Here is a 25,378-nt window from a genome sequence, read left to right as displayed (position 1 = left end):
TGACTGTCTAATTTATAAAACGTCAGCGAGCGATATGGAAGTATCGCTTCGCGAGAGTACTCTCCGCGCGGATCAAGGCGCGCGTGGCGTTATCTCCCGGTAGCTTCCTGCGCGCAAACTTGCAACAAATTGTGAATTTAAAGACTACGTAGCTGTACAGTCAGTCTCCTTCCTCGCGAAAGACGATCCACTTGTACGTGACTGCATTCTCTGGATTTAATTCACGTAGCAAATCGGATCGGGAAGAAGATTTGAATTTCAGCGGCACGGCCGAAGTTTACGGCGTTCATTATCACTCCTCATCGGAGCGGTAACGGTAAAAGTATTAGACGGCCGTTTAATCGGGAAGAAAATCCCACGGCAGAGGGATAAGAACTGCGATAATTAAATGCGCGGCTCCCGAATTGGCGGACGATCGAACAATGTCGATAACCGAAGGGAGAGAGCACAATGGCCGCGTTTCCGGTTCCGGGACGCATTAAGCTTGTTATCGCGCTCAGCCAGCTCGATCCGCTTGAATCTATCCGTCATTGTTCATCGATGAGAAACTCACCACGCGTCGTTCACGAGGGTCGATGTCGATTATTTCCAGAAAATCTGCGAGGGGATTGCACCGGCTGTTTCAGCGCTGAATCGAAATCCACCGTCGTCGGAACATTCGGTGTGCATTCGAAGCGACGATCAACGTGTACGAGAGCAACGACGAACGTTTGTCAAATGGAGGAAAGAGAAGAGAAGAGGAGCGATAAGAGACTATTCGCTATACGCGAGGCTCAATGTCTCACCAAGTGACAAAGTTAATATCCGCATCACGGGAGAGGAAAAAACACCGCGCGCGCGCGCCTCTAATCCTCTCGTTCCGACCGTCGTGCTTTCGACAGCCTCTCGCTCGCCTCTCGCGTCACCTCCGCAACATCGTCGAGAGATAATCCAGAAGGATAGAGAAAACGTCGACTTTGTCATCCTCTTTGGTGCCGGGACTGGTCTATAAGCGCGAGCGCGGCATCGCCCTCTTCAGGGATCGAAGGAGCCAACGAGAATGAAGATAACGAGAATCGAGGTCCCTTCGAGAGGGTGGAAGACGCCCGGCTCGCTTGACTCCTCCCGGAGGAATCCTTCCAGCAGGAACGATTATTCGCAGGACAGGTATAGGCACTAATCTGAGCGAGGAAATCTCCCTTGGCCAAAGAGCTCAACAGCGCACTTCGATCAGACCGTTCCTCGAAATGCTCGCTTTGAAAAAATCATCGCGTAACCGGGAATAATGTCGCATTCCCTCCTCGAAATTGTCTCGAAAAAGCCATCGGCGAGAATTAAAGAGAGCTATTTCTCCAGCTTTCTAGCGCAACGTGTTTATGCAACTTATTATTTCATCGCGCGAGTACATTTTTCTACTTTTATTTTTAATCTACAGCGGGCTATAATATCTACACAAGCTAAGTACACATCTGAAAAGTTTGCTTTCGTAAACGTTGTGGACCGTAGTGAATTTTTATTTCGGTCCTACGCAGGCATTTGCTCGCGCGGAAAGATTTGCAGAATTTCCTTCACAATTGTAGATAACAATTTCGAAGAGAGAGAGAGAGAGAGAGAGAGAGTGAGGAGGGGGGAGGGGGAAAGAGGAACCTCGCGTCTAAAAATTATCTTATACGAGAAATTACCGAGAATTCCCCGAGGAGGACTTTCAGCGGAAGAGAGCGTCTTTCGCTCTCCCACAGAGGTCTCTTTCGGATAGCTGCCAAGGAAGAGTCCTTTCTAGCAATAGTTACGACCATTGTGAAATCCAGCAATTGTTGCCAAAGCTGGGTACACCGAAAAGGGCACGACGGTTTCGAGTGGCCGACGAGTGGGACGTAGGGAAAGAAAACGGAAGAAGGGCGAGACACGCCGGAAAGAGACGAAAGGGAGGAAGGGAGAACGAGCGGGAGAATAGGAAGAAGAGAGAAAGAGGGTGGAGAGAATAGGGAGACGCGGCGAGAGAGAGAGAGAGAGAGAGAGAGAGAGAGAGAGGGGGGGGAGCGACGGGGCGGCGGCGGCTGAGGCTCGCATTAAAATTCAAATATCACAGCCGAGGAAGAGCCCTCACTTTGAGGTCCGTAGAGCACAGTGGGCCAATATGAATACATTACAACGTGTTTGCATCCAGCCCCGGGCCGGTAATGCCTTCTATTAGAATCATGCCGCCGCATTTTAATACAACGGCGGAGGAAGCGCAGACGAGCAGGAGAGGGTGGAGAGAGGGAGGGAGGCAGAGAGAGAGAGAGAGAGAGAGAGAGAGAGAAGAAGAGACGAGGCGAGGCGAACAAGTTGCCCGGAAACGAAGATATCCGCGCAACCGGCAGCCAATCGTACTCATCGAATGATCCATCATCAACTGGCGATGGCTGCGTCTCGTAACTTTCGTTAGCATCGCATTATAAATAACACGCCGCGAGCCGCGGCTCGACCGCGGCGTTTCTTGCAATAACGTGTCGCGGCTGCGTCGACGTTGACGTCCCGTCAACGCGGATGCCGCGTGAATAACGCGCGAATGTGAAAATTCGCGGAGTATCAGTGATAGAGTGATGTATGTACGAAAAGAGAAAGAGAATAAAATACACCGCTGGATAACTAGACGCAGTGTTCGCGTCGTTGTTTAAGTCTATCATAATATACGATGTTTATAGAGTTTATACAATGCTATATAGAGTTTATACTATGCTTTATATATACGTAGTGCACGACAATTGTAAATATATGTGTGTGTGCGTGCGCGCGCGCGCGCGCGCTATTCGCGTGCAATATTCCGTGATATAAATCGTCTTAGGCTAACAAATAATGGTCGATGTATGTGTTGCACGTACGCTGCGTTCGGCACATTATAACGTGTTTATTGTACGTGGTACACGTATGATGCAGCCATTGTGTTAGTCAGCCGAAGATGAAAATTACCGTGAAAACTCGCGAGTGCGGCGTTTGCCGCGTTCGAAGGCACGGCGCGGCGCAGCGCAAACTTTCGACATAACGTCGCGAGCGTAATGGCGAAATAGTCGAGCAAGTATCCTTGAAAGAGTGGGGGTTGCGCATATTTCTTTTGCTCTATCTCCTTCTCTCCGTCACGTGACCGATACGAGCGAAACGCGCGTTGCGGTTCCGGCCGCAATCTAAATTCGCAGCTATTATGACTCTTAGCGAGTAATCAGCGACATAACTTCCTCTGCAATTGCAATCAGCCGGCGCGGCGCAAGGACGACGTTGCGTCTACGTTATCATTAAACAGCGCGATTATACATTGTGTATACACGCGCGCTCCTATACACGTGACGATAATTCCCCGCGGATGAATAATAATGCGCGGAAGCAGCTACGGACACGAATCCACGCAGAGGCGATCCTCCTCTGTTTGCGTTTTTAATCGATTCGTCGAGGATACAATCGGTCACGTTGCGAGCGCGACCGAGCTGTATCGCGTGTGCGCCGAAATGCAGCTCTCACCGGTACAATAGAAACGCCGCGCACCGGTCGGCGTGTTTGTCATCAGCGAGGAGTACGCTACTTCGAGTTGTGCGCGTAGTGCGCCGCCCGTCGAAGGCCAAACCGGCCGCTGGCGGAAAGTACTCCCGATATTGTTATTGCGAAATTCGCCGCAACGGTTGCTCGTCCATCGATTGCGCAAAACGTATCGAATTTCGCGCAATTTAAATAATACCGACGAGTTGCGCTGCCGATTCTCCGATCTCCGATGTTTTATTTCCAGTGCAACCTTTTCGGGAATGTATCCGACGGAATATATCTCATTCAGTCTCTTAAGAGGACTCGCTCGACTCGACAAAGGGATCTGATTTGCGGATTATTGGAATTTAATAAGAGAGACAGAAACTTTGTGTATTCGTGCGACAAATTATATCGATACAAGTATTCGACTACGAACGCGAGAGAGGGTCGTAAGTAGTTGATGGAGTAATCGCAACAACTATTTGGCATATTTGACTTTATTGAGAAGTCGATAACTTATCTTGCCACTTCAGCCCCCCCCCTCCCCCCTCCCTCCTCCTCCGACAGGCTCTCCAAATTCATATGAACGCGAGTTTATCGATCGATACACGCGATAGCGACATTTATATTTCACGAAGAACACAATGCGGCCACAATCTCGCCGTAAATTAATAATTATTCCGAGTAAAACTTTGGCGATGTTCATCGGTGTTCGACTTCCGGCAAAGGAAATGCTTCGCCCCAGGGAAAGGAAATTTGGACACGGCTGAATCATTTATCGACATCATTTATCGCGAAATCGTATCTGTAATTTCCGCGCGTCTGATAAAATGTACGGTAATTTTGCTCATCCATTCTCAACAAAACTACGACTCACCGAACAAGCGACGGCAAAGAAAAAAACTGTGCTTTAAATTAAGCAACAAACAGGACTAATCTTGTCCCTAGATCCTTAGATCTTCGATCCAGATCCAGATAAGAGAAAAGAATCACGTCATCGTGTTATCCGCAATCTTCACGTCGCACTCTTTTAATCGCATGAATTATGCAGCAACGTTTCGTATATCATCGTTTCACGCAATGATTACATCATAACTGAACAATTCTATTTTGCAGGCGGCTAATGTCTCTCTTGTTTCCCAGTCCCCTCAAATTTCGCAGATGAAAACGCGTTAAATAATAATTTCGAGGGCGCCATAATTACCGTAATCGCCGCGCAGAAATAAAGTGATTTTCGAGCGTGGGCGACACACTATAGCCGGCCCATTCGCGATCCGGACGAACAAAGGGCTGTTTGCTAATGCTCGCTAAAAGAAACAAACGCGCGTCTGGAAATTTTCATGCGGCCGTGTACCCTCCCTCCCATTCCCCCGCGTTGCGCTGTCTCTACCTATTATCCTCCTACTGCGTTATTTTAACGGTAAAGCGAGCCGTTCGTCATATTAATTACACTCGAAACGTGCGCCAGCCGAGGTCACCTGTTAACCCTGCAGACTCATCTGATATGAAATCGCGACACCGGCCGTGGGAGAGCGTATGGAACGGATAGCGAGGGACGGAGCGAGAGAACAGAAGCGTGGGGGCTTATCTTCCCGGCACGTATGTCGTATTATTTTCGCAGGCCGCGCAAAATTAGAGGAAAAGTTAATTTCACCGTGGAACGGGGTCACGGAATTAAAAGGTCCACTTGGCCTACGGGTGATCCCGGCTACTATTACGGAGCAGGCTGAATCGGGGGGGGGGGAGAGAAGGGGGATCTTCACGCGTCGCTTGGCAGAAATTTCCGGATGATCTTCCAACATTCACGGCGGAAACCACGGAAAACTCGCAGAAACGCTCGCTAAACGTTCGTGGGCGCGGTTCGTGTATCACGACGTTTCCTCTTCGCGCGCTACTTCTCGGAACTCGGATTACCGTTTGTGCGATCGTCAGATTAACTCTCGAGGACGCGTTTCTTGTTGCGTAAAATAAATATTTCAGATTCATAAGTATGGATCAAAAATTTGTCAAATTCTAATCATTCAACAAACAATAATCTAGAATAGATTCTAAACTCCCACTGGGTGTCTCTCTGTCAACGGTTGATTCGCTCGAAATCACGCCGTTAAAATCGGAAACGATTTGGCATACCTGGAGATGTATTGTATTGTCGCTGATGCCGAGTCTCTCTCGACGTTTTGCATCCTCCGTCCGACTGCGGCATTCCTCTCTCGACTGCTTCGTCGTTCGTTCCGGATGCTCACTGATTCTGACATTGACACTCGCGTAAGTAAGCGGTTCGACCGGAGAAACGCGTTTTAATTAACGCGATGCCGACGAGAGAGCCCGACTGAATATTTCGAGAACCGACGAAATATTTTAACTTACCGACGAAAATAAAATCTATGTAACGCGCCGCCAACACACGTATTCCACCGCGACGCGATACGTGAACCGGCTCGGGACGCAATGACGGTACACGAAAGTACACGACGCTTGAGAGTAGCAAAACAATAAACATGCAAAGGTCGCGTCTCTCCCGTCGCTAGCCGTCGCGGTCGTCGCCGCAAACACGCCTCGTGTGTATTCGACACAGAGAGACAATAACAATCCGCGTTTTCTAAACATCCCAGGTTGTCAAAGCGGACTTAATTATCAGGAACCGCGTCACATACACGATACAAAATGTAAAATCCTTGTGTGAAAATCTAGAATCTTTATATTTCACAAATATTGACTGTTATACTTCTAACAACGCGCTCTCTACGTTCATTCATTCCTTTCGAATCTCCAATAATTCGGTATTTTCCAGCGAAAATATAATATAATAACAAAAGGTATAAAACAATAAAGTTTGTTATGATGAATAATTTTATCCACTACTCATCTCATTATTTATCTACATTTTAATTATCTAACATATTAATATATTGCTGTATATTAAATAATTAAACATATTAAATTATAAAATAATCATATATGGTATATATTCTCTTACGAGTTTACAACGTAACGATACAAGTTATAAAGACTTTTATCTTAGATACGCGCGATTGGCAAAAGGAACCAATGAAATGAATCGGATTAGCTCATCTACACACCGACACGACACGAAATTCGACGTGAATGTTCACCAAAATATTTCCGGGCCATTTGATCGTTACCGTTAGAAACACGCAAGCCGTATATTATAAAAACTACCAATGTTAGTTACGATAGTCGACCTCCTCTGACCGGAATTGCGAGTGGCAAAATCACTCGAGAGACTGTCGCCGGGATTCCTGATTCGTTTTTATTTTTCTCAATTTCGGAAACGGCATCCTTCGCGCGCAAGCCATACGATAAATCAGAAGCCACGAAACAAAAGTGCGAGCCAGCAGCCGGCACACCGATTGCCGCAAGCAAGGAGTCATTGCCGCCACCGCCCGCCCATCGTGGTTCTTTCTTTCCCAGATTGCCGCCATTCGTCTAGCCTCCTAACAGAACTATAAATCTGCGACGTAAATGGAGGGCTTCGATAGTACGTTCGAGAGTAAATAGATTCGTCGTGATGAAAATCCGCGCGACGCGAACTTCGCCCTATAAATGACTAGTCGAGGAAATAAAACGTACAATTGAACCGGGATAAAGACGGTCAACGAAATAAAATATCTCCACTTTAAGTTTTCTCTTCGCGTTCGGTAGTTTACCGTCTCGCCATATCGCTAGATCTCCGTCGACTAGAGAAAAATCCTGACAACAAACGGCAGGAAACAGAGAGAAAGAGAGGGAGAAACGATAGACATCGGGAAAACCACGTCGCGCTCATCAACTTTCCTCAAGAGAGAGAATCAAACGGTAAAGGTTGATGAAGGAATAACGAGAGCTTTCTTTGATAAACGATGCAAATCGGCGCAGCATACTCGCTATAATGCGAAACACTACGTTCGTCGTTTGTATAACCAAGCGGGATGCAAAAGAAGAGATGCGGAATAACATCGTATAAATTTCACGAATCTGCGCCAAACCGTATCATCATTATTATACATGATTTTTTAAAAGACAGGTAACGTACAACGTAAAAATCTCCCTCTCTCTCTCTCTCCCCCTCCATGTTCCGGTATCCACTTTGCAATGAGAGAATTGCATATTAAACGACCAACGTTAACGATATATCACCGGAGGATTCGTCCTGCTGTAAAGCACAAGCGAAGCAGCGCGAAGCTTCTCGCAGCGTTTTCCCGTATTTTTGACGGTCTCTCCGGCTTCTATTTCGCTTTTTCATCGCCACTTCCTTCCACCATACACGTCCACCGTAATTACGAGCAAACGCGGGAAAGATTGCAGCGTCATCGCGATTAAATCTCGCTTCTTTTACAGATTCTTTTCTCGTCGCGCGTCACATACGTGTGTGTATATATATATATATATATATATATATGACGGTTATCTCGCGGCCAGTCCACAAAACGTAAAAAAATACCGGCACCGGCGAAAGCATTTTTGCGGAATTATTGCGCATTAAAATTGGTCCGGTTTAATCCGCATTAGTTCGTCCCGTCGCTGTCTCCCCGGCGAATATTCTAAATTTACATCCGGAGAATCTAATAAATCTGAATAATCTAAATTTAAATCCAGGATACAATAAATCTAAATAATCTACACTTTTTATTCAAAATCTAATCCGAATCCTCAGTCGGCAATATTTAGAAGCATTATTTTTATCTGGTACCCAGATATCGCGATAATAAACTCGATCACAACGACGGCGATCGACGATGAAATTGTCATCACACTTTATTTCTCCCGGCGAAATTTTTGCACACCGGTGAATGTAACTTTCGCAACGTGTCTGCGAATAACGAAATACTAAAATGGTAAAATTTCATCTCAACGTGATCGCGACTGCATAGTCGTTTCGTTATTTTCCCCGAGGAAAATCTAGAGAGAACGCGACGCGACGCGAATCGAAAGGTACGAGAGAAGAGCAAGAAGCGAATGCGAGCTTCGGCGGAGGGTACGTCCTTTCTTCGCGGCGATAATTAAGCATTGTAGAGCGACGTCGAACGTACCACGGTATCGTCCGCGCTATCGAATTTCCACCTTGATGAAATAAGTCGTTACCGGCGAGGCGCGCCCGGTAAACTGATTTTCTCGCCTTTTTCAGCGGCGACGTATCGTGAGAAGTTTCCTTTCCCCGTGGAGCGAGATTTCTCGCTGAAAGTTCCGAGCGCGCTCGCGCGCGCGTGCGGATGTTTTTCCGTTCTTCTCTTTTTATCCCGCTGAGGAGAGATAGAGTGTATCCTAATAAGTCCGTACGCGACGGGGGGGGGGAGGGAAACTCGTATCGCGCTCTGCAACGTGCAACGAAGAAACGTGGCCGACCCGACCCGGCGAGGACGAGCAGCACTGAGCTCCGAGAGAGAGAGAGAGACGACGCGCGGTCGGATCCATAAACGGCATCTAAGATCCCGGGTCGTCGTCTCCATCAAGCCATCTAGAGCGGAGGTGTTATGCGCCGCTACGGGCGCAAACGCACAGCGTAGCCTGCAACGTGCACCGCTGCGGTATGGTGCGTCACGGAGAATCATTAATGCATTCGGCGAGATGCGCGCGCGTTGCATGCAGAGGGTAAAACGCTGACCAAAAATGTGTACACTAGTTGTGTAAAACGTGAATTTCGCGGATTCTCCCTCTCTCCTTTTCCTTCGAAAATTAAACTTTTAAACCGAGTTGACCAAAATGTGTGCGCTGTGTGTGTGTGTGTGTGTGAGAGAAATGTGTAAGAGATTAGTATACTGAATAAAAGATAGCATTCTATTAATAGAGGGGAATAGATATATATATATATATATATATATATATCGCATTATACCCTTATAATCGACACAATCTCCCCAATGGATAAGATGAAAAAATAAAAAGATACATTCCTCTGGCTTAACGAGAAGAAATGGGTATTCGTGACGAGCCAAGATTCGGCAATGTTTTTGGTGGTCCCTCGCGACTTACGATACTACTCTCCGAGCAACGTGGACGACCAATCGCGGTCCTCTCTCGGCACGCCGGCAGATACAAGTTTCCGGATCCCTTATAAAACTTGGCACACCCGTCACCGCAAGGATACACGGCTAAACAGCAGCATCGTTGCAGCACGCCGTCGTACATGGCGGACCGTCCTAGTCATGCATAAAATCATGGGATACGCGAACGTGACGTAGAATAAATCCACGGAGTTATATTACGCCTCGTACTTGGGCGTGTTGCGCGTAAATCGCGCGGAACATCCCGAGGATGAAATCAAACAATGTCCAAGTGATAAATCGCGCATCCATCGGGCCGAGTATCAACGCGGCGCGGCTCGTTCGACGAGTTTGCTATTATTGCGAGTAATTCTCCGAGTCGCACCCAGCGAGACCGTTCATCGAGCGAAAGTAACGTAATAATTACAAGAGCTTGTATCTCGCGCGCGAACGTCGACACCGACGCCGACCGACGCGCTGCTCTCTTTTTAATGAAATTTCTTCGGCGAATGATGAATATTCAACAGCGCGAGAAATGCCGGCCATTCCTTAGACGGCCGCGGAAACAGCGCGATGAAAAACGTAATTTCCCACGCGAACGCGGAAATACGCGTTCGCGTCGTCGTTTGCGTCGCATCAGCCAACTCGGTCGGCGCAGAGTCGACCAACAACAGTCTTTTTTTCTTTTTCTTTCTACTGAAATGAACGTTCGACACACGCGTGTATTCGCGCGTACTTTTATGTCTCGAAGACGTTGCATCGCGCGTTCACGCGATAAACATTCTTCGCTGGTACATTCGTGACAGTGAGTTTCCGCGCGACTCGTAATGCTAAATTTCAAATTTAATTAATATGTGAATTAATACGGTGAAATTTTGGGCTTTGTTTGTTCAATTCTGACACGTATATCGCGACGCATATCGCGTATAAGCGCACATGCGAAATGACATTTGCGTGTGATAATACATACAGCCGTCATTGTTCGAAAATGTGCTTATTAAAACGCATATCCGAAAAAAGAAAATCGAAGCTCGCAGGGTCGCTTGGACAGCTACGACCGAAATTGGACGTCATATTCAATACGGGATATTTCCACCGCGCGAAGATTTCAAATGTGGATCAAACGTCGCGCCAACCATGACTCTCGAATAAATGACATTTCCCGCGCATAAATTTCTCCCGCCATTAACTCCGCTCTTTTCCACCTTTTCCGCCGTTCAACGACGTGTGCTCGTTCGGAAAGTCTTCGGAAATATTAATCGCTCGCTCGTCCGCACGCGCACGTGCGCACGTTGTAAACTTATCTCCATTCGAAATGAGAGTTACGATTCAATCCGAGACGAAAAATTCGTCGTGGCCGCGGTCAAAGCGGAGCTCTCTCGCGCCGCTGCAGCCTCTCTGCAATGGTTGACTTCCTGCGTTCGATCACGCCTCACGGGCAAACGCATGTCGCGTACGAATTTGCATGCGTACACACACGTACGCGGGCGGCGCGCCAGTGTGTGAGAGGGGAATAAATGTATTTACTCAAGGGCAGGGGTACATGGACTCTCGAGTACATAGAGAGCGGCGCGATAGAGGGAACGAGACGGCGCGGGAGGGCGAGGGAAAGCGAGAGACGCGAGAGACAGGGCGAACGAGCATAGGCCGAAGGCCGAGGAGTGCCATCCGATATATTGCATTACAGGGCGTCTATCGATTCACTGGAAGCTATCAGCTTTCGTTGCTAGGCGATATCTCGATGATATCTGCGCGAGAGAGGCGGAGAGAGAGAAAGAGAGAGAGAGAGAGAGAGGGTGAGGGCAGAAGAGGGAGAGAGTAAGAGAATCTTTCTCTCTTGTCTATAGTACGTCTTTCTCTTCGGCTTTCAAAGGCGTCGAACTGCGACACTGTATATAATCTAGCTGTCTCGAGCGCGATTTTTATCGCGAATCGGCGATAACTCGCCCAACTAAATAAATAATCTTGACGATAGATAATTATAATCCGGCATAATAGACGCGGATAACGAAACAACGCGTGCGAGACAACTGCGTAAAAGACAAAAGATAAAGATATACGGGGAATATGTTTTAAGAGACGTTACATACAAGGCGTGCGCGAGCGCGTCGAGAGGATTTTTAAAAATATTTCTGCCGTAGCAGCATTATTTGTACGGCAATTTGGCCTGAATAATGTCAGAAGCTCCCGCGGAAATAAAAATTACTCGACGAATAATTTGGGAAAAGTGCAAAATTGTTGGCACGCATATCTCGTATCGTGCTTCATTTATTCCGGTAGTAATCCAATTTGCAAGTCGCATCTTACTTTTATCTCGTAAAATGAAAGTACAAGTAGATATTCTTCTTGAAAAAGGATACCTTAAAAAAGGATCCGCCAAAACTCGGGGAACTGCATTTATGCATTTTAATTCGTCTCCAATTCATTCGTATCTGCCTCCGACACGTACAAAACTACGGTAGCGGTTTTCGGTATCACGATAGGATCGTAAGTCGATTTAATGCCACGTCTAACGTACGCCGTAAATCATACGCAAAGGTATAAACGTTTGCCGTAACGAGCGCAGAAACATTAATCTGCCAAGTTCATAGTGATATACGTTAGCCAGGTATTTTCGAATAAAATCGATGGTAAGAACGCGATTCGAAAACTGGAAAGCTCGTGGATATTTCATTAGGAAACTTGTTACGAACATTAGCCAGTGTATAACCCGCATCCGTACGGGCATAATGAAATCACGCTGAGTATATAATAATTCACCCGCTGAGAGGCCCGCGTAACTTAATCGTATAAAGCCTCGCGTAAAGCTTATGCATGATGTACTTTGGAACGACAGATAAGCGCCATCGCGAACCCGCCGGCAAATAAGATTCTTAGCGAAACGAGATTCCTCGATATAATCCTATGACTAAAAAATTATACCCACCAAGCGTACCATTTCGACCGTCGGTGTGAGTCGCGGACAGTTAAACCACTCGTTATATTTGAACAAACCGCAGCAACGAGCGCTATTTCGACACGTGATATGCGGAAAGGATCGTAGCATTTTAACGATCAGATTTAGATCGCGAACTGAATTATCATATCCGGTGAAAAGAATGACAGGCTGTGAGGCCATTTCCACAGCGAGAAGGGATATTTGTATGTGTAACGGCGCGTTGTCGCACGTAAAAACTTCCATAAACATTCGCAAAACGTTCGAGCCTGTGCGTGCCTGCAGCGCTATGCCACTCGCAAATAAACCAGCGCGAACCAGCTATCGGACGTACGCGCTGCACGCAAATACGCGTAATCGATGACTCCGATTCTTTTACACAACAGCTACGTCATCGTGCACCGCTAATGCACCGTATCACAAACAGTCGATACGAACACATCAGTTGACAATTACGAGAAAGATCTCCCCGCACAGCGACGCGACGCGCGCGTTCGTTCGATGGAAGGCAGAAAAACAACACTCTCGAATATTGTATTGAACGAGCAGTTTTCTTGAAATTTCAGAAACCGTCATTCACCGGCTTTCATGACGGAACATTCGCAACATCTGCTCGAATCGAAGTTTGAATTAAAATTTATAAGCAGAGCCCACTCTCAAAATCAAGAATGAGGAGATGCTGTTCGTTCGTAAACCATTGCAAATTTCTTCATTCTCCGTGAAGAGCACTATATGGACGCATCAGCTTGAGCTATGAACTTGACAGATTATCTGCGATCCTGCGCTCGTTCATTGAAGCAATCATCAATCTGCCTTAGTTAAGCTCCTAATATTCACGCTTCAGAAAAAGTACGTCGTTTCTGTGACTCCGCCAAGTGCAAAGCCAGTCACGACATGTGACGTGGCAACTGCGAACGCGACCTGTTCGTTAAATGCACTCCTGTTCATACTTCCCTCGCTCTCTTTTACCCGAATAAAAAAGGGAAGAAAATAAATAAGAGGGAAAAGACAAAGGGAGAGGAAAAGGAACAAGCGGAAGTAAAGTGAATTAGTACTGGGCGGTACGTGGTCGCGGCCACGTAAAAGCCGAGGCCACGAAGCCGCGTATGAATCCAATTTGATGCACGACAGCCGAGTATGTAATTATCTGTTCGTGTACCCGATTAAGTCGCGCTGACGTATCCCCTCGGGAATTTGAGGAAAAAGATAAGCCAACGATTCGAGCGAAAGGAACGCAACTCAGGTTACGCAACTCTCGTTACGATCAATCGCAGAGGAAAGATCCCCCCAGCTTCCTTCGGAAACGACGCGTCATAACTTCGTAACTTCGTGCGGGCGTTAATGTCCCGTCTACGATGCGACGGATGACAATGCGACTGCCGATCGCCTCTCGCGCACGAAACGCATCGTGGCAAGTCTTACTTTAGCAGCAGAATACACGAACTTCTCTCGCCGATACCATCTCCGTAGTGCGGTCTTGCGACGGAACCTCCTGCCAGCGTCATGGAATTTTCCGCGCGCTGCCCGGACGTAAAAGACGCGAAACGGATTTTCGAATGGCGGAGAGCGGGATCGGGCCAGCGGGCGGGCGGGTGCGATCATAAAAATTGTCAATTCGCCTCGTCACTCTCGAGCGAGAGAGAGACCTGGCTTGAAACTCGCGCGCGTAATTTAGCGACGAAACGGAAGCAATTCCCTCTGTCCCTTCGCTATCTATTTCTCATCCCGCCGTCCGCCGTCCTCCTCCTGCACCCGTCACGTCGTCGGTTTCAGTCACGCCATCGGCACATAACCACGTGTGATCCTCGCTAATTGGCTGAACGGTTAAAATATCGTCAACTTCTGCCACGCTTCGTTCCCCCTCTCCGTCGCACGGTGTTAGCGAGAGTTCCTCCTGGTTTTCCTCCCTTGTTCACACCGTGCTTCTTTCCACCAACTCGCTCGTCAATGACTCGCTCTTATCGCCCGTTCTCCCTTTCCTTCTCGCTTTCCACCCATCGAGCGGCGGACCTAGTTCCTAAACGAACGCGCGTTCTACTCACCGGAACCCACGTGCACGGATTCAAAACAAACGCCGGGAGAGAGAGAGAAAGTCCGAGTTGGAGGAGAGTTGGAATGTTCTACCGTGCGTTCTCTTTTTGGTAAACGAAAGGCTGGGCGTTGGTCGAATCGGTTATTTAGAAACGGTAACATGCGCTGGAAACCTAATTTCATAGCGGATGATGGAGGAGAATTTTTGTTTATTCCGAGTAATACAGGGGCAATTTCGCGCGCGTATGAATGTAGCGTTTCGTGTTTGTAATTTTCATTTAATTTGCGCGCGTTACATTCATTTAATTAACATCCCGGTGCCTCTCTCATGAATATAATAATTAAAAATTATTATTCATAGAGAACATTTTCCAATAATTAATAGATAATCACGCGAAGAAGCAAGCGATAAATAAATTGACTGATATAATAAATTAACAATATTTAGCATCAATATGTCATTGCGCGTATTCGAGATAATTGATTGAATTGTACCGCGTAGGTGATATCATCTTTCGCTAATAACTAGCGACGGCACAGCGCGTGTGATATCATCGAGAAATTGATAAAAACTGCTGCTGTTTCGCGGGTTCGTGATGCAAGCACTTTTAGAGAATCCCACCTGTCGAGCAGAGATATCCGAGCTGTTGCTCGGAAAGAAACGGGCAGACGAGTATTCGAGTGTCACGCCGGATCCCGGACACGGCTGCGTAAACGCGCGCAAAGATGCACCGGAACAGGTATCGACAGAAATGCAAGGTGCATCGTCCAAATATGCGGCGGAATATACGCGACAGCGTAAAACTTTCATAAGGAGAATGGAGAGACTCGAGGAATTCATCGGATATCGGAGGGAACATCGAAAGTCGTGCATTTCCCGTTGAATTTGTATTGAAACTCACCTCAAGTTCTATCGCGACTTTCTTTCTCGAGTAGACACGATGTGCGCGATTAAATTCCGCATTAAAATTCGATTCAAGTCATATCCTACTAAAAAAAAAAAAAAAAAGAGAAAAAGAAAAAAAGGAAAAAACATTCGCGCATGCGTTGACTGTGTAATTTATCAAACTCCTTCCATTTTCGATGACGCGCACCTCGCAGCAGCGTCAGTATTGAAGCAATCGCCACATTCTCGCCGCACTCTATCCGCGATATCCGCGATTTAGAGAAAAAAACTCGTCACCTTTAAGAGACCTTGTGTGAGATTGCAAGGCGAGACGCGACCACTTCCTGCCGCCGCTGCCGTCGACGACGACGACGCGTTTCACAGCAACGTGCGGAGTCGTCGAGTCGTCGCGAGTAGAATTCTTCGCGCTTCCAATAAAACGGAGGTATTTTACGGGGAGGTTACTATGCACGCGAAAAGATCGGTACGCGAGCGTTCAAGTACGAGAGCGCCGATGCGAGAGAACCCAACGGCCGCGCCGGTAGCTAGCTAGCTAGCTGCTGCTGCTGCTGCTGCTGCATGAAAGGACAAGAAGTGTCCTTGGTATTTTACTGGTCGGACGAGCAAAATTCCACCGGCTGCTAATCCTCGGGAATACCGAAACGGGCTCGGACTTTGCGCAAGAAGCTTCTGCCTCGTTTGCTGCGAACGGACGCCGCGACGCCGCGCGCTGGCGCGGCGAGCCGAGAGCGCGACAACCGGAAAGCTTTCAATTACGATCGGACGAAATGTCAACGGAGGAAGAAAGCAGCTGCATATCTCGGGAAATCATCCAAATCCCGAGGAAACATCGTCACTTCGTACATTCCAACATTGTCGCCCGCGAGTCTGGAGTTTATCGATTGATCATCCTCGGAAGAAGCGGGTCACGGAGCGAAAATGCGTTAATTTTTAGGAGAAAATAAAACTACTCTACGATTTGTCTGGGCGGTGCCTCAAGCGGTGATACTTGATTTCAGAGCGTCGCGGTGTGAGCTTTACTCGTTGAGACAAAAAGCTCGGTGGAAGTTTCTAATTTTCATAGAGTCGACGCGCAAGGTCTCGCGTAGAATTGACGACGTAACGATTAGATCAACGAACCCACAAGAATCCCGCCTCGCGTTTCAGATCGTGATATCTTTTTTCTTTTTAGTCAGATACTCGACGTCTTACGCCCAGGAACGAGACCCGGGGAGGAAGAAACGTTTACGACCTTGAAACGGGACAACACGATAAAACGCTAGTTCGTTCCACTTTTCGTCGAAGACACGCGACCATTAACTGAAACGAAAGGTTCGGTTGCGCCTACACCGGCGGAACTTTCTAACTGCAGTATATGAATAACACGGTAAAAAGAATCCGCCGACCACGAATAAATCGATCGCGAAGTCTTGTAACGTAACTTTTCGCGTAAACATTAAACGACAACGAGCGAGAAAGTTGGGAGATGTTGGCGCACAAGAGATCGGAATATTATCTCGTATCATCGAGTATTATTGAAAGTTTCAAGCCTCTCAATTCAAACCCCGCGATTTTCTAAACCCCGCGATCTTCTTACAAAGAAGAAACGTGTTTACAAGTTGCCTCGTATAACCTGCGACCATACCGACTATTTTTAATTTTCTAGATTTTCGACGATTTAATCGCCCTCCCGTACAAGTGTACACTATTAGGACGATTGTTGGTTCAACTTGCGCGCGTTCGCATCGTTCAATGTACCGTAAAGAATATTTTATGTTGTTACGAAGCTCGTCTAGAGATAAGATAATTTAAGAAGTTACACGTAAGAAAGAAGTGTACATTTCGAAAATAAAAAATGTCAATAATACACACACACACACACATAATGCCCCGTCTTTACTCAAGGACACAAATAAAAGAAAACATCGCCCGCGTCGAACTTGACGCGACTGCTCAGGCGACTAAATAGCGTTTAAAGTTACGAATGTACGAAAGTGCCGTTTTGTGCCGAAGAATATCGGAAGAATCGCGGAATTAGTATACCCATTTTTAATCAGCAATTTATTTCTCAACGGGCATCGACTTTTCTACATTTCGCTCGCTCGTAAAGATGGCGATTGTTTGCGATCGTGCTCAACGAGTTTGCTAATGCGGTTTATACATTTTAGATGAGACGACGAAGACGACGTGAAGTTCGCGAGCGCAATCAGCAACTTCGGCGAGCGGGATACCGCCGTGAAGAGAGCAGGACGAACTTCTTGTCGTCATTGATTCGAGACAAACTGGCGACTCATGCATAAATCCGTGACACGCATTTTCCTCATTGTTACACGACAATGACGTTACTCGATTTCTCGTCGCCACGGGTTAAACGCATTCAAAAATATAGCGCGGTCGTATCGTGGTGAGAAGTGACAAGAAGTCACTTCAAAAGGAAAAAAAGAGATGTATAGTAACATTGTTTTCCTTTCGTCTCGCGAGACAATAGCAAGCGTTTCAGATCCGAGCGTTTGTTGAAACACCTTCCATTCATCGTTGAAGGTTAAAACAAATCTGATATACAGACGACGCCATCGATAACCGGAATACTCAGAGATGGAAAATTAAATAACGTCGTGTTAAATCAAGTTACGGGAAAGCGATTGACGACATTTTCCCGAACGATTGTGACGCATAAATATCTCGCGAGATGAGCGCGAGAATTGCAAGATATATTAATCATATCGTTATATTAATGACGCATGCGAAAATATGCAGCAAACGACTGTTGTGCAATTATGCAAATGCGCGTTAAATTATTATTAGAATTAAAGACTTGTTTGGCATAAAAAGACTATAATTCTCAATGCTCTGAAAATTATCTTCACCTTGAGAAAGACTCAATATATGCAAGGTCAAAAAAATCGTAAAAGATAAGTGCGGATTACGGAGATATTCATGACACAAGAAATGAACGGGGAGAATATTTTAATGTTTCTTTCGCAAAATAAAAAAATGTTACTCAACCGAGTCAAAATAAAAATATTTTAGATATTGCTCAATCAACACAGTAGTTCGCGATTATATATTTTTTGTTTTAGGTTTACCTATGAGATATAGAAAATATATAGAAAATGTTCAATACGTTTGGGACAAAATCGTCATTTCGAAGATCAGATTGTTCGAGAATATTCTTATTCAAATACGTAACATGCAAATCACTTATAAAATTACTATAATTACATATATATATATATACATATATATTACTATTATAGCGACATTTAATGCAGTAATTAACTACGTATTATTAATAGAAACGATGATCTAGTAGCCGGATATAGTTACGAAATTAATAACGCGGTTGAATCCAATCGACGTATATTAATGCACAATGGCTTCATTTCGCGTTTGCAATCTCAATCTCGAAACATGCCGCCATGATGATTATCTCTCTGTACTATGAAATTACATTTGAGTTGACGAGGTTAAGTGTCACCGATACCACAAATATCTCCTCGAATATGCCTTCGTGTCTCACATCGTACGTTTCTTTTTGCGCCCAACAAGTCCTTGTAAAGTGTGAATCTCTTTGTCGTGTACTCACCCGTGATCATCACACAGCTCCGCAGGTGGCCGCAACGAAGCCCTCAAGGAGAACACCTCTTCGCGATCGCAGGACTCCCGGTAGCGTTCCAGTCACATCCTCCTCGGGCAGCCACACGGAACCATCAACGCGAGACACTCCGCGACGCGACACTCGCCCACCGTAGATTCGTACACCGAGACGACAGTCACTCCGCTCGTTCTGGAACGCGCGCGCGTTTTCATTAACCTCCTCTCCGTACACGCTCGCCTCGCGGCTCGACTGACTCTCGCGGAATGGCGGGTCGTTCAAAGTCAAGGGAGCGGACAGTCGAATTTGAGCGCGTCACGTGACTCGCGCCGCTACGCGGCGATTCGTCGAGCCGCTTGCACCTTTCCCCTCGCGCGCGCGCTGCTCGCTTCGCACTGCGCGCCGTGGACGATAAATCGGACTCGACGGAGGATTCTCCTCGTATTTTAAAGAATCTCACAGAAATCCCGCATTCGCGGGATCATTTCTCCGCATTCTCGGCTCATACGCGTAAACTGCGGATCTCCACTTGGAGAGATCGCGAGTACGAGCGAGCGAGCGAGAGCGAGAGCGAGAGCGAGAGCGCCATGCTCGACGCGGAAACGCGGCAAGAGCCGTAGGCGATACGCGAATACGTTCGAACGAAGCTTCTGGCGCTCGGCGGAGTCGGTTGGCCCGATTGAGATGCTCGTGTACGTACCGTATCTGAAATGTCCAGTGAGAGATTCTGACGTAGGCTGTGAGGCACGTCAGAGTACCTTCGTGAGCCGTGCTTCGCCGAACGAATGATCCTGCGATCCTGCAATCAAGACGTCGGGCGGGAGAGCGACTTACGGAATACGTGACGGAATCCGCCGCCGAGGCCGAGGTTAGGCCCAGCTCGGCCGGTGCAGTTGCACGAAGTGCAGCCCGAAATTCGAGGGTGTCACGTGACGTCCCTTCGACTAATCGCATCGATCAGTCGCAGCGCACTTGAACGTAACTTCGCGTGATTCCTCGGTACGTTGGTCGATCGTCGTGCTCCGGACATTGATCGCGCTCGTCGTGGATTACGCCGGATGTTGCTGCCACCACGGGTAAGGCGATCACGCTCTTTACACGCTCGTGCACGCGCCGGAGTACGCACGTTCAACGCTCTCTCCTCGTGACCACCGGAAGCGATGACAATCGGCGTCGTCCGACACGACGCGGAGAAACGGGAAGTTAGGCGCGGTATCGGCGTCGTGCAATGGGCGCCCACGCGACATACCGCCGAAGAGAGTCGAGACAAGGGTTCGTCGCGCGGTGCAACACGACAGTGGCGTTCGTCGGAGGATAGGAAGCGACGAGTGAGCGGCGACGACGATTTCCTGCGCTGCTCCTGCGCCTTTCTCCCCCCTCTCTCTCTCTCTCTCTCTCTCTCTCTCTCCCTCTCTCTGTTTCTGTCTCTCTCTCTCTCTCTCTATCTCTCTTCCCCCCTCTCTTTCTCCCTCTGTCTCTATCGGTCTTCCTCCGTGCGTACACTCTATGGCCGTGCCACGCGGGGACTCACGTCGACCGTGTCTCGCGAGAACTGTACGCCGAGCTGGCGTCGAGAGGATAACGAGACAGGCATCGAGAGCACGAGACTTGGACGACACGACCTCCGCAATCCGCGGAAGGACTGTCGTCCGACCCGCGTTCACCCGCGCCCCACCATTCGACGCGTCGCGAAAAGCATGAGGGAGAGGGAGTGAAAGAGAGCACGAGGGAGAAGGTGAGCAGAGCGAGAGGAGAACGCGAGAGAGTTGTCGGCGTGAGCGAAAGAGAGAGAAGGAAACAGGCCGGACGACCTTCCGACGGTGGTACTCGACCTGCGCGAGCGGGAGGAACAGAGACGCCGAAACGGCGCTACAGCCTGGAAGAGGGTGAGCGAGAGCGAGAGGGATATTTCGCAGGGCCGTGAGCAGCCGACCTCGGCGCCCCCGACGACGTCGCCGCTTAGTCGGTAAGTACGTTTCTCTCTTGTTGGTTGGCTCGCATGTGCCGAGGACGCTCTCTAACCCCGGGGCGAGCATCGATCCGCTCGGCGAGATGTTTAAACATGACGAAACACCGATGCACCGCGATATATTTTGGTCGTGATGACTCATATCTGCATAATGGTAGCTGCCTGTTTCGTCGATAAGATGATTAAGGAAGACAAACTGAGGGATATAATTCCTCCTGAGAATTATTTGACGAGACAAAGTCGTCGATCGTCGAATATTTCGCAGTCGTTCAAAGTCATCCGAAGATATTGAACCGGGTTACTTTAAACGCGGCGATGCACAGCCGCTTCATCAATTTTGACACGTTGAGACGTTCCCGGTTTGTGATCTCTTTCTTCGATCATCGGGGCCGAATCTTGATCATCGGGGGGCTTGACTCTGTAATTTTTTATTTTTGTCTGACTTTTGACAAGATTGTGTTGACCGTCTTTCTCGAGAGCGCCCACGATTGAGTCGGACCTGTTCTCAGTTAGGTTAGTCAGCAATGGTGGGGCTGGGAGTGAGGAGCGAGGGGGAGGACCGACCACCGTCGAGTCGAACGACCGGTCGAGTTTGCGCACTGGACAAAGTATAACCGGAGTGCAAACTTTTTCCGTGTACCTCGGGCCAACTTACGTATCGCAACTGCGGTAGGTCGGCCTTTAAAACCGCTGCAATTTGTCCTTGAGACGAAAGCCAAATCGACACTGCATCAGTGAGAACGGCGTCCTTCCGCTCTGCACGCGATCCTTTCCCGGCGTTAACCCTCGCGATCTTTGTCCGTATTGATCCTACGCAATTCTGGATTTTACTTTCGATAACGCGATTGCAGAGAAACGAGACACGTAATGAAATTTGTCTCGAAAGTGTCGTAATTTGCTTGATTAATCGTTGATTAATCTTCACAGGAGCCTCGGAAGGGTGGCTCCGTGAATTTTGTTTTAGATGGAAGTTTCCTAATTAAGTTTCCCCGTTTCAGGCTAAGACATTGTCTCGGGGATATTACATGAGAATTTTTCCCTGCAGAAATAACATGAGTTGCGCGCAAATTAAGGACATTTTATTACAATGTCAGTTGTTGAATTAACGCTTAATAATTTCGGCGTTCAGCATTCGCATGACAAAAATTCAACACCGAGTCAACTGGAATATCCGAAATTTTATCAAGTCGATCGAGAGAATCGATTAGTGAGAAGGGTGTTGTGTGCTGACTCGAAAAAGACGGAATTTGAACTATATTTTTACATATAGATTTTCCGTTGGATTATATAGATATTATTATAGATCTTTGCTGTTATCTTTCGACGGAATGTATTTCCCGCACCAAGTTCCTTCACCATCTTACTCGCCCATCACGCGGGAGAATCTTGAATGACAAAATGAAAGATAGCATCACACTGAGCCACCGTGAGAGTAACAACATATTTCGTCCTGGGGTTAGGAATTGGCGAAGTGGCGCGAGGTGATTTCGATCGTAGAAAACGCACAGCGATTCCTCCAACGGTACAGACTTAATCGCGAAGCGACGGTAGTTACGGACGCACGCAACATTCTTTCGCATGCACTTGAAGCGTGCGCTCGTTCAATTATGAAATTGCGCTACTCGGGAAAAGTGGAACAAGTAAACGGATTAAAGGAATGTAATGCACTCGCTGCCCGAGGCGTATCGTTAGACTTTATGCGCAAACTTTACGAGCATATCGATGCCTTGGCACGATCGAAATGCTCGCACAAACGTCCGTTACGCTTTCGTTCTTCCGATTATAAGAGGTTTTTACGTTCCTGCCCCGTGATCATTACAGTTCGCCTTGTAACTTGTAAATATTTCCGCTGCCGTGAGCACATCGTGAAACGTTCGGCTAAATGAAATCGAGCAACGAAATATCGACAGAATGAACGAGTCGAGACACGAGTGAGAAGTATAATACGAACGTCTCGCGCGAAGGAGCTGAAGGTATTCGTGATATCGTGCATTGCAGATTACTGAGATCTCTTCCTACAAATTGGCGCGATATCTAAACTCAAAGACATCACTACAGACTGTTTGTATCTCTACATTTTATTTGGAATTTTTACGAGACGACAGATCGCACAATGAGAGAAACTCGTGGGAGTCTCGCGTTACTTCGGAAACGGAATTTTTCCTCTTTTCATAGAAAGGAAAAATTCTCTCTCTCTCTCTCTCTCTCTCTCTCTCTCTCTCGCGTTGATCGATACGATTTCTTACTTTTGCGCGAGTTGCTTGATAGAGCAACGAACAAACGAAGTAACCGTGAGTTATTTGCGGCGGTTTAGAATGCAGCACGGTAGCTCGCCCGGGCGTCTATAGATCGCGTAACACTTTGTAATGCACCGTGGCGGTTCATTTGGGTATTAGGCCATAGTAACGTGTATCCCCGGCTACGAGACGTGAAACTTCGCCTACGGCTAATCGAATCAACCAATCCCGCAGCCTCGAGACGCGGAGCCATGCTTTAATTAGTGCCCAACCTCGACCGCTTAATTCACTCGCTTCGACCTTGAAGGTCTTCCCGTCTTGCCATTAACGCGTGTATCCCCCGACTCTCTCCCGTTCTCTCGCGTTTCAACGATAAAATCTCCATTAAAAAGGAGATATACCCGCCTCCTCCCCTCCCCGCCCCCACCCCTCTTCTCCTCCCGCTTCTCTCCTTTTCTCCCTTTTCTCGTCGAATTTCTCGCCGCTTTTGATTACGAGTCGCGGACGTGAAAAGTACGCGTCGAGCTCGGGATAGACGGCGATGTAAAAATTTATTCGCGCTTGCCCCGCGTGCTTATTTCGTCCTTATCTGGATGTCGACACGGCGGAATAAGTGCCGACGAAAGAAAGGATAAAAAGGGAATAAAAGGAAGGCGTGGAAGAGAAGGGGAAGCGCATGAGAAGAGACGACGACGAGGAAGCACGAAGACGCGAAGTAAAGAGAATCAGAGGCGGCGGCAGGGGGGAATGGAGAGAGAGAGAGAGAGAGAGAGAGAGGGGGGGGTGAAGTTGGGAAAAGCAGAAGAGGGGGGGAGCATTAAGACCAGATTGAAAATTGAATTATTAACGAGCGACCTGCCGCCCAGCATGTAAATCATACGGAAATATTACTTTTCTTTCCGAGGGGAAAATGTGGCTCGAACGCGAGACGTCATCCGGATGCAGTTTCGCTCGCGAGCAATCTCCTCCTCTTCTCTCGTATTCTTGAACTCCCTTATCGTCGTTCTCTCTCTTCCTTTGTTTTCCTCTTTTTCTTTTTTTTCCCCTCAGGCCACTCCACGTTGCTTAAGCGAGCCGCCGTTCCTGTCTAATTTTGCGTTACGTAACAAGTTATCGTCCCCGTGAGACCCACTCGCGCAAAATGCGATGCGCATTATGTGTACACAGGGTGTTCGCTTATTGCCGCATTTGGCGCACCGTAGATCGTGCCGTCCACGCGACGACGTTCAGCGAAATGCTGAATACCGTCGGAAACAGAATGTTACGCACTGTCACCTCAAATCGATCCTTTCGTTATTTGCCACGTTAATCAGCCCAGCTACCGGACAGTCTCGAGTTCAAATTTCGATGACGAAGGAACTCGCTTGCGAGAAGGAACGAGATCTCGCTGTCTAGACTTTCATCTCTGATGACTTGATTCGCTGAAATCTCTCCTCTTAATCGCGACCTTCGCGACCACGACTCGGACGCGTTATCGTCGTGCGAAACGCCGCGTTGCCGAAACGAACACCGTATACATGCGCTGGCTAAGAGTTCAAGCCTGTTGTTTTATTCACCCCCGCTAGCGAGCTGGCTAACGCACCGCGTTTAATTGAATACTAAATATCCCTCTATCAAGCCGCGCGACGCGATACTTTCGTTTAGATACGAGGCGAGGCGGGGGCGGCGCGGGCGGTCGTCGTAGACGAGCCGCCGTAACTTTTTCTCGAGTCTTCGATAATTCTCGCGAAATCTCTCGCGCATTGTTAGAGCGTGAAGATGCAGCGCGCACCGCCGCTACGACCCGCTTCCAATATCTGCGAAGGCACTGACAGATGCGCCTGTACTGCAGCAAACCCCGACTACGAGCTAGTCACGAACGGCCGGTGCACCAGGCGACACGTTGCAAACGCAGAACGTGGTGAATGGGAGAGTTGGAAAGTTATTCGGGACGCGTCACCATTACCCCACCGGTAACACGCCCCTTTTTGTGCCCCAAATCAATTTCTTCTGCAAGACACGGCGATACCTCCTCCTTTTTCTCCACCTTCCTTGTTTTCTTTTTAATTCGGCCATTTGTGGCGACCTCACGTTGACCCAGTGCGGCTCCTTCGTGAAGAAATAATAGTCAGAAATTGCATTGTAACGATACGGTGATGTAAGAGCTGAAATTTGCAGATATTATGCGCTACGTGCATTACGTCCTGCTGAGAGATGCTTTAATCGAACGAATCTTATTACATATCGCGACTAATTTCAAATGTTATTATTTAATGTTTATTTATTGAAAT

General features: G+C 47.7%; 1 protein-coding gene across 3 annotated transcripts in view; it reads right to left on the bottom strand.

Moving 5' to 3' along the window:
• alpha-Man-IIb (alpha-Mannosidase class II b) overlaps positions 1-20,300 on the bottom strand; it is a 166,076-nt gene extending 145,776 nt beyond the window's left edge. The window contains exons 1-2 of one of the 3 annotated variants that reach the window (XM_025302986.1): positions 19,603-20,300; positions 18,894-19,094 (exon numbers count right to left, since the gene is read on the bottom strand). The gene's annotated coding sequence lies outside the window, so the exon portion shown is untranslated. Of the gene's footprint in view, positions 1-5,604; positions 5,982-18,893 lie in introns of those variants that run through there. The other 2 variants (XM_025302985.1, XM_025302991.1) reach the window with 2 other exon arrangements.
• Between the last annotated feature and the right edge of the window lie 5,078 nt (positions 20,301-25,378).

The sequence above is a fragment of the Harpegnathos saltator genome, unplaced genomic scaffold (genome assembly GCF_003227715.2).
Source record: "Harpegnathos saltator strain DR-91 unplaced genomic scaffold, Hsal_v8.6 scaffold522, whole genome shotgun sequence".
Taxonomy (NCBI): Eukaryota; Metazoa; Arthropoda; class Insecta; order Hymenoptera; family Formicidae; genus Harpegnathos; species Harpegnathos saltator.
The sequence above is the reverse complement of the archived record's forward strand: the minus strand, read 5'-3'. Positions and strand labels throughout refer to the sequence as shown.